The following is a 13045-nucleotide window of genomic DNA, read 5'->3' as shown; positions in this document are numbered from 1 at the left end:
CACGGCTGTCTCAAACATCGTTCCCTCTGTCTGACCTTTTGCAGTCTCAGCAGCCTGCAGTGTCCTGTCTGTAACCTTTGTCCCTGAGACCTTTTGTCTCCTTCGTCATACACTGTGCAAGGGGAAAATTATGCTGTGAAAACAGGTGCCAAAATAACTTTGTACCACCCCACGATCTCGAGACGGAAGATGTGTAAAGGTCACAGCCCAAAAATGTATCTGCCTAGCTTGCATATTTGTCTCAATAAAAAGGAGGCTCCACAGGCTAGCCGGCAGCTCGCTTCAGCCCACCTGCGCACAGCTCACATGATGATCAACTCCTGTCTTGGGCCTTCACTTCATGTGCGTCCTTTGGAGCAAATGCAGGCTTCGCGGGCTACCCCAGAAGCCAGAACAGCGAGAGGGAGCACTGCGCAGCGCTCCCTCTCGCTGTTCTAGCTTCCAGCTTAGCCGCGCGAAGTCTTCGCGGGGGAGCGGGGAGCCTTCATCCCGCTCCCCTGCGCCGGCTTCGCACGGCAATCCATGGCTTTCGCGGGAGGTGGGGGAAGGGACAGAGCATGGCTTTCTCACTTCCCCCACCTCTTGCAAAAGCGCCCAAGAGCCACGCTCCCTTTAAAGAGCTGCGCGGAGTGTGTGTGTGTGGCTCTTGGGGGCTTTTTCCCGAGGAGGGAGAAGGGCAGCCTGTCACTGACGGGCTGCCCTTCTCCCTCCTCGGGCAAAAGCCTGCAAGCGCCACACATACGCTCCATGCGGCTCGTGAAAGGGAGCGCTGAGCAGAGCCTGGGATGCATACAGGCTATGCTCAGCGCTCCGTTTAAATTATGTTTGTTTGTTTTTTGCATCCCCCCCTCTAAAAACTAGGTGCGCCTTTTTTTTTTTTAAAAAATATTTATTAGGGTTTAAAATAGAAATAGATATAATAAACAATATAACATATGTCTTAACATAATTTCACGTTTTCTTTGGACTTCCTCACATCTCCCGCTCCCACTTTCATCATTGTAACTTTTTGCCAGCAATTTATCATCTTGTTTACATTCTTAAGTCCCATCTGTGTATTCATAATCTTGTAATTCTCAAAAAGGTTTATATTTTCTCAATCTCACTTATTATCTTAGATCATCTAATTTAGTGGTGCTCAATTGTTTATGATCTAGCATCCTACTTAACATTCACTCAAATTACAGTATTTTTGTAAATAAATCTTAAATTTCTTCCAGTCCTCCTCCATCTTCTCCTCTCCCAGGTCACGGATTCTGCCGGTCATCTCGGCCAGTTCCATATAGTCTATCAGTTGCATCTGCCATTCTTCCAGTGTGGGTAGATCTTGAGTTTTCCAGTGCTTTGCAAGAAGTATCCTTGCTGCTGTTGTTGCGTACATAAAAAATGTCCAATCCTTCTTTACCACCCCTTGGCCGACAATACCCAAAAGAAAGGCCTCTGGTTTCTTTGTGAAGGTATACTTAAATACCTTTTTCAATTCATTATAAATCATTTCCCAGAACGCCTTCACTTTAGGGCAGGTCCACCAGAGGTGGAAGAATGTTCCTTCACTCTCTTTACATTTCCAACACTTATTATCAGACAGGTGGTATATTTTTGCAAGTTTGACTGGGGTCATATACCATCTATATATCATTTTCATTACATTTTCTTTCAAAGCATTGCATGCAGTAAAGTTCAACCTAGTACTCCACAACCTTTCCCAGTCCTCAAACATATTATACCCAATGTCCTGCGCCCACCTTATCATAGCCGATTTAACCATTTCATCTTGTGTATTCCATTTTAACAGCAAGTTATACATCCTTGAAAGTACCTTAGACTTTGGTTCTAACAGTTCTGTTTCTAGTTTCGATTTCTCCACCTGGAACCCTAGTTTCTTGTCATTTTTAAAGACTTCTTTAATCTGAGCGTAATGTAACCAGTCTCGCACTTTATCCTTCATTTTCTCCAAACTCTGCAATTTCCAGTTGTCTCCATCTTTTTCTAGTATTTCCCAATATTTTGGCCATTTAGCCTCCATATTGGGTCTTTTTCGGGCCTTAGCTTCCAAAGGTGAAAGCCACCTTGGAGTTTTATTTTCCAACAAGTCTTTATATTTTGTCCAGACATTAAACAGTGATTTTCTGACAATATGGTTCTTAAAGGCCTTATTGGCTTTAACCTTGTCGTACCATAAGTATGCATGCCATCCAAAAGTATTGTTAAACCCTTCCAGATCCAACACGTCAGTGTCTTCAAGAAGTAGCCAGTCTTTTAGCCAGCAGAACGCTGCGGCCTCATAGTACAACTTTAAATCTGGCAGGGCAAAGCCCCCTCTTTCTTTCGCATCAGTTAATATCTTAAACTTAATTCTGGGCTTTTTGCCCTGCCAGACAAACTTAGAAATATCTCTCTGCCACTTCTGAAAGCACTCCGTTTTGTCCAAAACCTGAAGTGTTTGAAACAAAAACAACATCTTTGGCAATACATTCATCTTGATAGCAGCAATTCGGCCTAACAAAGAAAGTTTCAATTTTGTCCAACTGTCTAAATCTCTCTTAATTTCTGCCCAACACTTTTCATAGTTATCCTTAAATAGACTTAGATTTTTTGCTGTTATGTTTACCCCTAGGTACTTTACTTTTTTAACCATATTTAGTTCTGTCTCTTTCTGAAACCGTTCTGACTCTGTGTCTGTCAAATTTTTCCCCCAAACCTTAGTTTTCTGTTTATTTAATTTGAATCCCGCCACCCGACCAAAATCATGAATCAATTGTAATACTCTTTTCGTACTAGACTCTGGCTCCTGCAAGGTCAAAACCAGGTCATCTGCAAAAGCTTTTAGTTTATATTGTTTCTGTCCGACCTGAATTCCTTCCACCAGCTGGTCCCCTCTGATCATATTCAATAGCACTTCCAGAACCGAAATAAATAACAAAGGGGAAATAGGGCAGCCTTGTCGTGTTCCTTTTTCAATTTTAAACTCTTCTGTAACCACATTGTTAACTATCAGTTTAGCTTTCTGCTCTGAATATATCGCCTCAATCCCATTCTCAAAACCCCGTCCCACTCCCATTTCTTTTAGATTTCCCTTCATAAATTTCCAGGAAATGTTGTCAAAGGCCTTCTCCGTGTCTATAAAAATTAAAACTGCTTTTGTGTTTATATCTGTTTGCAAAAGTTCCAGAATGTCAATAATGTTCCTTGTATTAGCAAACAAGTGTCTGCCTGGGAGAAAGCCTGCCTGGTCCTTGTGAATTACTTCATTTAAAACTTTTTTAAGTCTACTTGCCAAAATGTCTGCAAATATTTTGTAATCCACATTTAAAAGAGAGATGGGACGATAGTTCTTAAATTGTGTCTTTTCAGCTTCCGACTTTGGTATCAATGTGATAAACGCTTCCTTCCACGACTCCGGCGCCCTCTTCCCCTCCATAATTTCGTTGCTGACCTCCATCAAAGGTTGTATCAAGCAATCTTTTAGTGTCTTATAGTACTTGGACGTCAGCCCATCTGGCCCTGGAGATTTGCCCAATTGCATATTCTGAATGGCCTGTTCAATCTCTTGTCGTGTTATTTTGCAATTCAGGATTGTCCTATTTTCTTGTGACAATTTTGGTAATCCATTTTTTGCCAAAAATTGTTTAATCTCAGCCTCGTCTTGCGGCCCTTGAGTGTATAATTTTTTAAAATATCTCTGGAAACACTTTCTAATGTCCACAGGATTCTGGATATTTCTTCCTTCAATCTCTAAATTTGTAACCGTATTTAATCTTTGTCTTCTCTTCAACTGCCAAGCTAGCAGTTTTCCACATTTATTCGCCGACTCAAACGTTTTTTGTTTCATTAATTTGACCTTCCACTCTATTTCCTGGTTTATCAATTTGGAATATTGTACTTGATAGAGTTTAATTTCTCTCAAAGTTGGCTGTGACTTCGGGTTTAATCTTAACTTCTTCTCTAATTCTTTTATTTTGTCCAGAATCTTGTCTTTTCTCTCATTTTGTGTCCTTTTCTTTACTGCATTCTGTTGTATCAAGAATCCCCTCATAACGGCTTTGCTTGCGTCCCAGACGATTCTTTTTTCCACCGAGGTGTTCATATTTGTCAGAGCTGCTTCCAGATCCTAGCTCACAGAGGATCACGCTAGCCAGCGATCATTAAATAAAAGTCTTTATTGAGTTACAGTTTCCATTCTCAAGCTGCTGCGTGCAACTCTACGTCTCATGGTTAGATCGGCGAAGCTCCATCTGAGTCTCCGCCCCTTGTACACCAACTTAATATCCTAGCCTTGCTCCACCTTTTCCGCCTGACTGTTCTTCTCTGGGTCCCTCTGCCCCCCGGGGTCTCTTCCTTCCGGGATTCCTCTGACGCTGACCCCCCTGACTCTTCTCCCTCCTTTCGGCGGGCTTTAGGACCTGGCTCCCTTTCCGGGCTGCCTACTGCGCCACCTTCCTGTGCATTTGAACTTGGCACGCGCGCCCAACCTTCCACCTTCCGTCTGACCGTTTCTTCGCTCCCCGATGGAGGTGTGGCCACTCCTGACTCGTGCCCTCCCCCCTGTTGTGAGCTGCCAGCGCTTGATCCCTGGCGCCCTTCCTCTTCCCTGCTCTCTGGCGGTGACGCTGGTCCTGATTTCCAACTGCTCCCCTCTGAGTCCCCTCTGGCTCTATCTTCCTGGGGTGTCCCCCTAGGCTCCCCCCTTGCCCTGGCCACTGGTGCTCCTTTCTGTGAATCTTCTGATTCACTGGAAAGACTCGGAGATCTCGGGTCGTCGTCATCACTCATCTTTTCTTCTGCCTCCTCTCCCTCGTTCTCTGTTTCCTCCCTTGCCCTTGCCTCTGCTCCTGAACCCCTGACATCCATCCCCCCCTCGAAGCCCCCTCTTCCCCCCTCCCCTCCTTCCGGTGCGGGATCTGGGTGCTGCCGTGTCAGGGGGACGAATGTCGGATACAGTTCGCTTCCCGTGGCGGGCCGCCATCCGAAGTCTTCCGGTTCTTCCTCCCTGCTCTCGTTGACGACGGTCACCTCCGCTTCCATCTCTGTGCCGCCGTGCTCGAAACCCGGGTCGTCCCCGAAAACGTCCATGTCCGTCTCTCCCTCGTTGCCTTCTGGAGACGTTGCTCGTCCTGGACCCTCCAGCCACCTTCTGCGGAACTGCTCCTCTGGTCGATCATCCCACCAATACGAGGGTTCTGAAGCAGATCCCGAGGGTGACCCCTCTGGGGAACGGGCGTCTCGTGTCGGTTCCTCGTCCGAGTCGAACCCCCGGAACGTGCTGGCTGAAAGCGTGGGCGTGAAAAGCCAGTCATCGAAAAAGTCTGCTGGCATTGGCCTATGTGGGAAGAGGGCATGAAACTCTTCTTTGAGCAGAGGTTCGTCTAAAGCGTAGCCCGGCACCCAGCTGTTGGCACTGGCCGGGGTGCCCTCCTTGGCGAGAAGGTATTCCACCCCCTCTTCCCCCCATCTGGAGTCCAAAATCTCCGTGACTTCGTTGATGCGCTCCTCCTGTGCCACTCCCCCTTGCCCGGTTCTCTCTCGGAGCGGACCCGGTGCCGTTCCTGGTTCCTGAAACCTGTGAGGTGCCTTGTAGGGAGTGAGCACCGATCTGTGGAACACCGGATGCATTCTGGAACCCTCCGGAAGAGCCAGCCTGAAAGCCACCGGGTTGACCTGTTCGTCGACTTGGTAGGGCCCCAGTTGTTTATGCCCTAGTTTCTTCTTCGCCAACGACCTGGCCGGCACTGCGTGGGCTGCTAACCAGACCCAGTCTCCCACATGGATCTCTTCGCCAACCCTTCTGTGTTTGTCCGCTTGTACCTTGTATGCGTGTTTAGCCAGCTCCAGGTGCCGCCGCAGCTGATCGTGGACCTCCTGCAACTCCGACGCGAACGCATCTGCTGTCTGCGGCTCCCCCTCCCCCATTCTTTCCAGTCCCGGGAAGGTTCTAGGGTGCCTCCCGTTGTTGGCGAAGAACGGCGTGACCCCCGTGGACACGTGCTTCGTGTTGTTGTAGGCGAACTCGGCGAGAGGCAGGTAATCCACCCACGTCGCAGGCTGTTGATTCGCATAACATCTCAGGTACTGCTGCATGATGGCATTGACCCGCTCCGCTTGCCCGTTGGTCTGCGGGTGTCTAGCCGACGCCAGGTTGATCTTGACGTTCAGGAAGCCCATCAGCCTCTGCCAGAAGTTTGAGATGAACTGTCGCCCTCGGTCGGACAGAATAGACCGCGGCAGACCGTGAACCTTGAACACGTGGTCTATGAACAGTTTGGCAGTTTGTTCCGCCGTGGCCACCTTCGCACACGGAATGAAATGTGCCATCTTGGAGAACAAATCCACCACCACCAGCACAGCCGTCTTGCCCCTTGAGCTGGGCAGATCCGTGACAAAGTCCAGGGCCACTCTCTCCCATGGCTCGAACGGAGTTTGCAGCGGTTCCAGCAGTCCGGCCGGCGGTCTGTGCACTGGTTTGGACCTCTGGCAGGTGTCACACCTCGCCACGTAGTCCGCGACTTCCCCTCTCATTCCGGGCCACCAGAAGTCTCTGGCTACTAATTCCACCGTCTTCTCCTTGCCAAAGTGCCCGGCAGTGGGCGCGTCGTGCAGCTGCTGCAGTACCTTGGCGCGAAGTTCGTCTCCCGGCACGTAGATGGCCCCTTTACGGATGAGCAAACCATCTCGCAGCTGGAACTCGTCGGTCGCTGCCGTGCCCCTGTGCACCTCTGCCATCTTTGCTTGCGCGAAGGAGTCATCCTGCAACGCTCGTCGCACCGCATCCAGGTCAACTGTTGCCGCCGCGCACGCCCACACTGTCGGTGCGAAGATGTGCATGGCGGCCGCTGGCGTTGCCTCCTCCAGATACTGTGGCTTACGGGAGAGAGCATCCGCCATGATGTTGGTGTCCCCCGGGACATACTCTATTCGGAAGTCGAAATTCGCAAAGAACTCAGCCCAACGTATCTGCCTCTGGTTCAGGAACTGTGCCGTGCGCCAGTGCTCTAGATTCTTGTGGTCCGTGCAGACCTGCACCGTGTGCTTGGCGCCGATCAGGAAGTGCCTCCACGCTTTGAACGCTGCATGAATGGCCAGCAACTCCCTGTCCCAGATGGTGTAGTTCTGTTCGGACTTGCTGAGCTTCCTTGAGTAAAACGCTCCCGGCCTCCAAACCCCCTGCGGGTCTTTCTGCAGCAGGACTGCTCCCACGGCTCTGTCCGAAGCGTCTGTCTCCACCCTCATCGGCCTGCTGGGGTTGACATGAAGCAGCTGCTCTTCCGACGCGAAGAGACGCTTGAGTGCCTGAAAGGACTGCTCCGCCTGCTCTGTCCAGATGAACTTCTTTTTCTTGGAGCTGAGCGTGTCTGTGATGGCCGCTGTCTGCATCGCAAAGCCTTTGATAAACTTGCGATAGAAGTTCGCGAAGCCGACAAACCGTTGGACCTCCTTCCGGTTGCGTGGGCTTTTCCAATCCAACACTGCTCGGACCTTGGCGCTGTCCATGGCGAGCCCTTTATCAGACAACTTGTAGCCCAGGAAATCCACCTCCGTCACGTCGAATTGGCACTTCTCCAGCTTAGCGTAAAGCCTATGTTGCTGTAGCCTGCTCAGCACTTCCTTGACGTGTCTGTCATGCTCCTGCTGCGATTCCGAAAAGATCAGGATGTCATCCAAGAAACAGACGCACGTCTTGTAGAGGAGCCCCGCCAACACGTGATGCATGAAAGCTTGAAAAACGTGGGAGCCATTTTGCAATCCAAAAGGCATAACTCTATATTCGTAGGTGCCCAGGGGCGTGAACATGGCTGTCTTCCACTCATCTCCTTCCCGCATGCGAATGAGGTTGTATGCCCCTCGCAGGTCCAACTTGGTGAACACTCTGCCCTTCCGTACCTTTGCGAGGAGGTCGTCGATTCGGGGCATGGGGAAGTCCGATGGCTTGGTCACACTGTTCAAGATGCGAAAGTCCACTACAAGTCTTTTTTGGGGCGTGTCCCGCTTCTTAACAAAGAATACCGGACTGCCCCCCGCTGCCTTGGACTCCCGGATGAAACCGCGCTCCAAATTATGATCTATGAACTCTTTGAGTTCCTGCAGTTCGTCCTCAGACATGGAATACAGCTTCCCTTTGGGCAGCGCCGCCCCCGGCAGCAGGTCAATTTTGCAGTCATATGGTCTGTGGGGGGGTAGCCTGTCTGCCTCTTTCTCGCAGAAAACCTCCAAAAATTCTGCGTACTTGTGGGGAACCGCTTGCAGCGTGCCTAGCTGCAGCTGTGACTCCTCTTCCCCTCCTTCCTGCCTGGGCACGATGCAGTGTTCAGCGCAAAAGGAAGAGCCGAAGGTCAGCTGCCTCTGGTACCAAGCCAGCGTCGGGCTGTGCTTGTCCAGCCAACTCATGCCCAATACAATGGGCGTGTCCGATAGTTGAGTGACATTGAAGCTGATGATTTCCCTGTGATTCCCAAGTCGCATCACCATTGGTGGCGTCTGCTTCACCACTTGCCCCCCTAGCAGCTCCCTGCCATCCACCGTGACAACCTGCAGGGGCAGCGTGGCAGGCAGCAACTGTATAGCGTGCCGGTCGACAAAGTCCTGCCCTATAAAGTCCGCATTGCTTCCGGAGTCAATGGTGATTGGCACGTCCATGGTGATTCCATTGGGCAGCTGGAGCGACGCGGTGAGCTTCACTACCGGTTTGGGCGGGAGGGGGTCCATGGGCTGTAAAATCTCTGGGGACTGCTTCACTGACACGTCTGGTTGGGCCCCAGTGCCTCTTCCTCCAACCAGACTCCTTCGTTTCCCTGCTGTGGTTGTCCTTGCTGCGTTGCTGCAGTTACCATTGCTGAGGCTGCAGTGTGCTTGTGGAGCCTCTGGGGACACTCTTTCGCCATATGCTGTGGATCATCGCAGATGTAACACTTCCTGTTCCCTCTAGGAGGCTTCGCTTTCACTGCTGCCGGTGCTAGGGCTCTGGCTGCTGACTGAGCCCTTGCACCTCCAACCTCCATAGGTTCCGCTCCTCCTCCTGGCGGAGGCGTGGATTGCGCACGCGCTGCTTCTCTGGGAAGGAAGGAGGAGCCCCTGGCTGGTTCGCGCCCTCCACGCCCTTCGTCCCTGCTCCACGGACGTCCTTCCAGCCGCACCCCCACCGCCAGCGCCCTCTGAACGATCTCCTGCGTGGTCCGGGGTCTCTCCCCCCTCGCAATTTTATCTTTAACCGAGCCGTGCAATCCCTCCCAAAACAGGTCTCTTACAGGAGCCGAATCTCTGTCCCATTCCAGGGCACTGACCAAAGCGAAAAAGCGGGCATGGTACTGCCTTACGCTGGCCCTCCCTTGCTTCAGTCCATGTATCTCCTGCCGAGCAAGATCCACGTCAATGCTTGATAAAAAGCACCCATCCATCGCTTTAATAAAGGCATCCGCATTTTGGAGCGCCGGATCCTTATCTCTCCACAAATTGCGCAGCCATGCTTTAGCATCTCCATGCAAATGGGACATGATGAATCCCACCTTCTCTTGCTCATCTCTAAAGTCTTTGTTCAGCAGTTGCAGTGCACACATTACATCTGCTCTAAAGTTGGGGTACTGTTGCAAATTCCCATCGAAGTGAGAGACCAGACCGCCTGTTCGTCTCCCCAACCCAATCCCCTCCGGTTTGGGTGTCAGTTGCCCTTGCTTCGTAAGCACTTCCAACCTGACCTGGAGATCCCTGTAGGCGGCAGCTGCGTCCTCCTCTCTCTTCCTGGATGCAAGAGCCTCGGCATTCAGTCGTGTCACTGCTTCTCTGAGTTCCACTATCTGCTGTTCGGCCGTCATGTTGTCTGCCGTTCGTGAGCTCGCTAGTAGGCACCCGCTTTCTCTCCTCTCCGCGAGGACGTAGATGCCCACAATCTGCAGATGGAGCTTACTGTCAGAGCTGCTTCCAGATCCTAGCTCACAGAGGATCACGCTAGCCAGCGATCATTAAATAAAAGTCTTTATTGAGTTACAGTTTCCATTCTCAAGCTGCTGCGTGCAACTCTACGTCTCATGGTTAGATCGGCGAAGCTCCATCTGAGTCTCCGCCCCTTGTACACCAACTTAATATCCTAGCCTTGCTCCACCTTTTCCGCCTGACTGTTCTTCTCTGGGTCCCTCTGCCCCCCGGGGTCTCTTCCTTCCGGGATTCCTCTGACGCTGACGCTGACCCCCCTGACTCTTCTCCCTCCTTTCGGCGGGCTTTAGGACCTGGCTCCCTTTCCGGGCTGCCTACTGCGCCACCTTCCTGTGCATTTGAACTTGGCACGCGCGCCCAACCTTCCACCTTCCGTCTGACCGTTTCTTCGCTCCCCGATGGAGGTGTGGCCACTCCTGACTCGTGCCCTCCCCCCTGTTGTGAGCTGCCAGCGCTTGATCCCTGGCGCCCTTCCTCTTCCCTGCTCTCTGGCGGTGACGCTGGTCCTGATTTCCAACTGCTCCCCTCTGAGTCCCCTCTGGCTCTATCTTCCTGGGGTGTCCCCCTAGGCTCCCCCCTTGCCCTGGCCACTGGTGCTCCTTTCTGTGAATCTTCTGATTCACTGGAAAGACTCGGAGATCTCGGGTCGTCGTCATCACTCATCTTTTCTTCTGCCTCCTCTCCCTCGCTCTCTGTTTCCTCCCTTGCCCTTGCCTCTGCTCCTGAACCCCTGACAATATTTATCTCAAAATAGTCCTTCAAAGCTTTTTGGGCCTTCTTGGTAATCTCCTGATCTCTAAGCAAGTTGTCATTCATCTTCCATCTAAAAGAGCCGGTTGGTAACAGTGTCATATCCATCTTTACTGCATTGTGGTCGGAGCAGGTCTTTGGGCAGATTTCCACTTTTCTAGCCTTAGGTGCCAGACCTCTAGATATCCATATTTGGTCGATTCTTGTCCAGGTCAGTTGGGCTTCAGAAAAGAATGTTCCCTCTCTTCCCAGGGGGTTCTTTGTCCTCCAGATGTCAATCAAATCCATATTGTCTGTCATTTCAAAGAAAGTTTTAGGTAGTCTGCCGTCTTTTGTAACATTTTGACTTTGTGACTTGTCCATGTTGGTTGATACGACCCCATTCATGTCTCCCATCATAATGATGTTGTTATAGTCCAGATAATCCAGCATAGTCTCATGCAACTTCCTGTAAAATTCCGATTTCCCTTCGTTTGGTGCGTAGATTCCTAATATCAAAAGTTTCTCTCCTTGGTGTTGTATCTCAATTGCCAGAATTCTTCCATGTTCATCTTTAAATAAGAATTTGGGTGACAGGCTCTCTTTCGCATATATCACCACACCTCTCTTCTTTACTCTGTCCGAAGATATAAATTCCTGGCCAAGTCTTTTGTTTATTAACACTTTTCTGTGGAGCCTTGTCACATGTGTTTCCTGTAAACAAATAATGTCCAATTGTTCTTTTTTTAATATATGAAATATTTTCTTCCTTTTTTCCGGAATGTTACAGCCATTTATATTCCAGCTCAAAAGTTGCAGAGACATCCTGAATAAATCTGGTTATTTTTCTAGGGGTGGTATCTTATTCACAGGATCTTCAGGTTCCACAGGTGCCGGTGCTGCCGGTGCTCCAGGCCCAAGGGGTAGTTCAGTTCCTTTTTGAAGGTCCTCTCCGTATGTAGACAGAAATTTGTCTCTATCTTCCAGTGTTCTAATTTTAACCTTCTTCCCTCTGAAGGTAAAGGATATTCCTTGAGGAAATTCCCACCTAAAAGCAATTGAGTTGCTCCTTAGAAGTTTGACAAGTTCAGAGTAGGCGGATCTGAGGTCCAATAGTTGTCTAGGAATATCTTTGTAAATTTCAATTCTTCTGTCCAGAATGTCCAGTGACTTTTCGTAGTGTAGGCCCAAAATCTTATCCCTTTCCTCCTTTGATCTCAATGTTATCAAACAGTCTCTGGGCCTCTCCTTCTTTGTAAATCTTCCAAGCCTGAAAGCTGACACAATTTTAAAATCCTTTTCCTCTAAATTCCAAAACTTGGAGAATTCTTTAGTTAAGAACTCAGCTAGGTTACCTCCTTCTGCTTCTTGTATCGACCTGATCCTTAAGTTGTTCTCACGGTTTCGCAGTTCTATCATAGAAAGGTAAATCTGATGTTCACCTACTTGTTTGCAGAGTGGTCTTACCTCTTGTTCTAAATTTTCAAGCTTTTGTCTAGTATCCTCAGCCAATTTCCGATTTTCTGCTGTGGCCTCCGTCAACTGTCCAATTGCCTGTACGTTCTGTGCAACTTGTCCAGTTAATCTATTTAAACATTCTGTATTTTGATCAATCTTAGCTGTTTGCTCATCTGCTTTCTTATCCAAAGATTCCACTCTCTTATCCAGGGATTCCAATTTTTCATAGATTTTCTCTAGGATAGAAGCAGATGATCCTGAGGCCATATCTTCCAATTGTAACTGCTCCGTTTCTCCCTCCCTTGCCTGTGGCAGAACGGCTTCTTCTATCTCTGAAGGCAGAGTAGGTACAGATGATCTACGTATCTGCGAGGCTGAGGTTAGGGTTGTCAGAGTTGTTTGTCTGGTTCTTCCCCTTCTTCTTGTGCCACTCATTCCAAAGTTATCTAAAAGTCAAGGTCAGGCTGAGTTATTCCCACGGGAACACTAGAGTCCAGAGACAGGAGGCCAGGAAAGGGAAAGTAAATGTACAGTCACTGTTGTAAGTCTCAAATCCTCTAGAGGGAGCTTAAGGTGTCTTTAGGGAAGAATTCTAGTAAAATTAAAGTCCAATTTAAAGTCCAGAAACCTTCAAAAACAATATTTGGCAGAGTTGATGTTAACAGTCACTTTGTTTCTACCAGTGCTTACTGGTCTTTCAAAAGATGTTTCAAAATAGCAGGTCCAAATACCCTCAGATTGTTACAAGTTCTGATACACAATAGCCAAATCTGCAGAACTGACAGCTCAGTCTCTCAGAGAGCTCAGGCAGCTCCGGACCCTGGGTTTCTCATTCCAATTGTAATTCCAATAGAAGAAAGGTAGATCAATACAAATAAAAGGTGCCAAATCATAAGCTTAAAGTCTTTACTTTGTTTAGCAAATTCAGTGGGTGCTC

Source organism: Podarcis pityusensis (assembly GCF_964106645.2).
Source record: "Podarcis pityusensis genome assembly, chromosome: 2".
Taxonomy (NCBI): Eukaryota; Metazoa; Chordata; class Lepidosauria; order Squamata; family Lacertidae; genus Podarcis; species Podarcis pityusensis.
The sequence above is the reverse complement of the archived record's forward strand: the minus strand, read 5'-3'. Positions refer to the sequence as shown.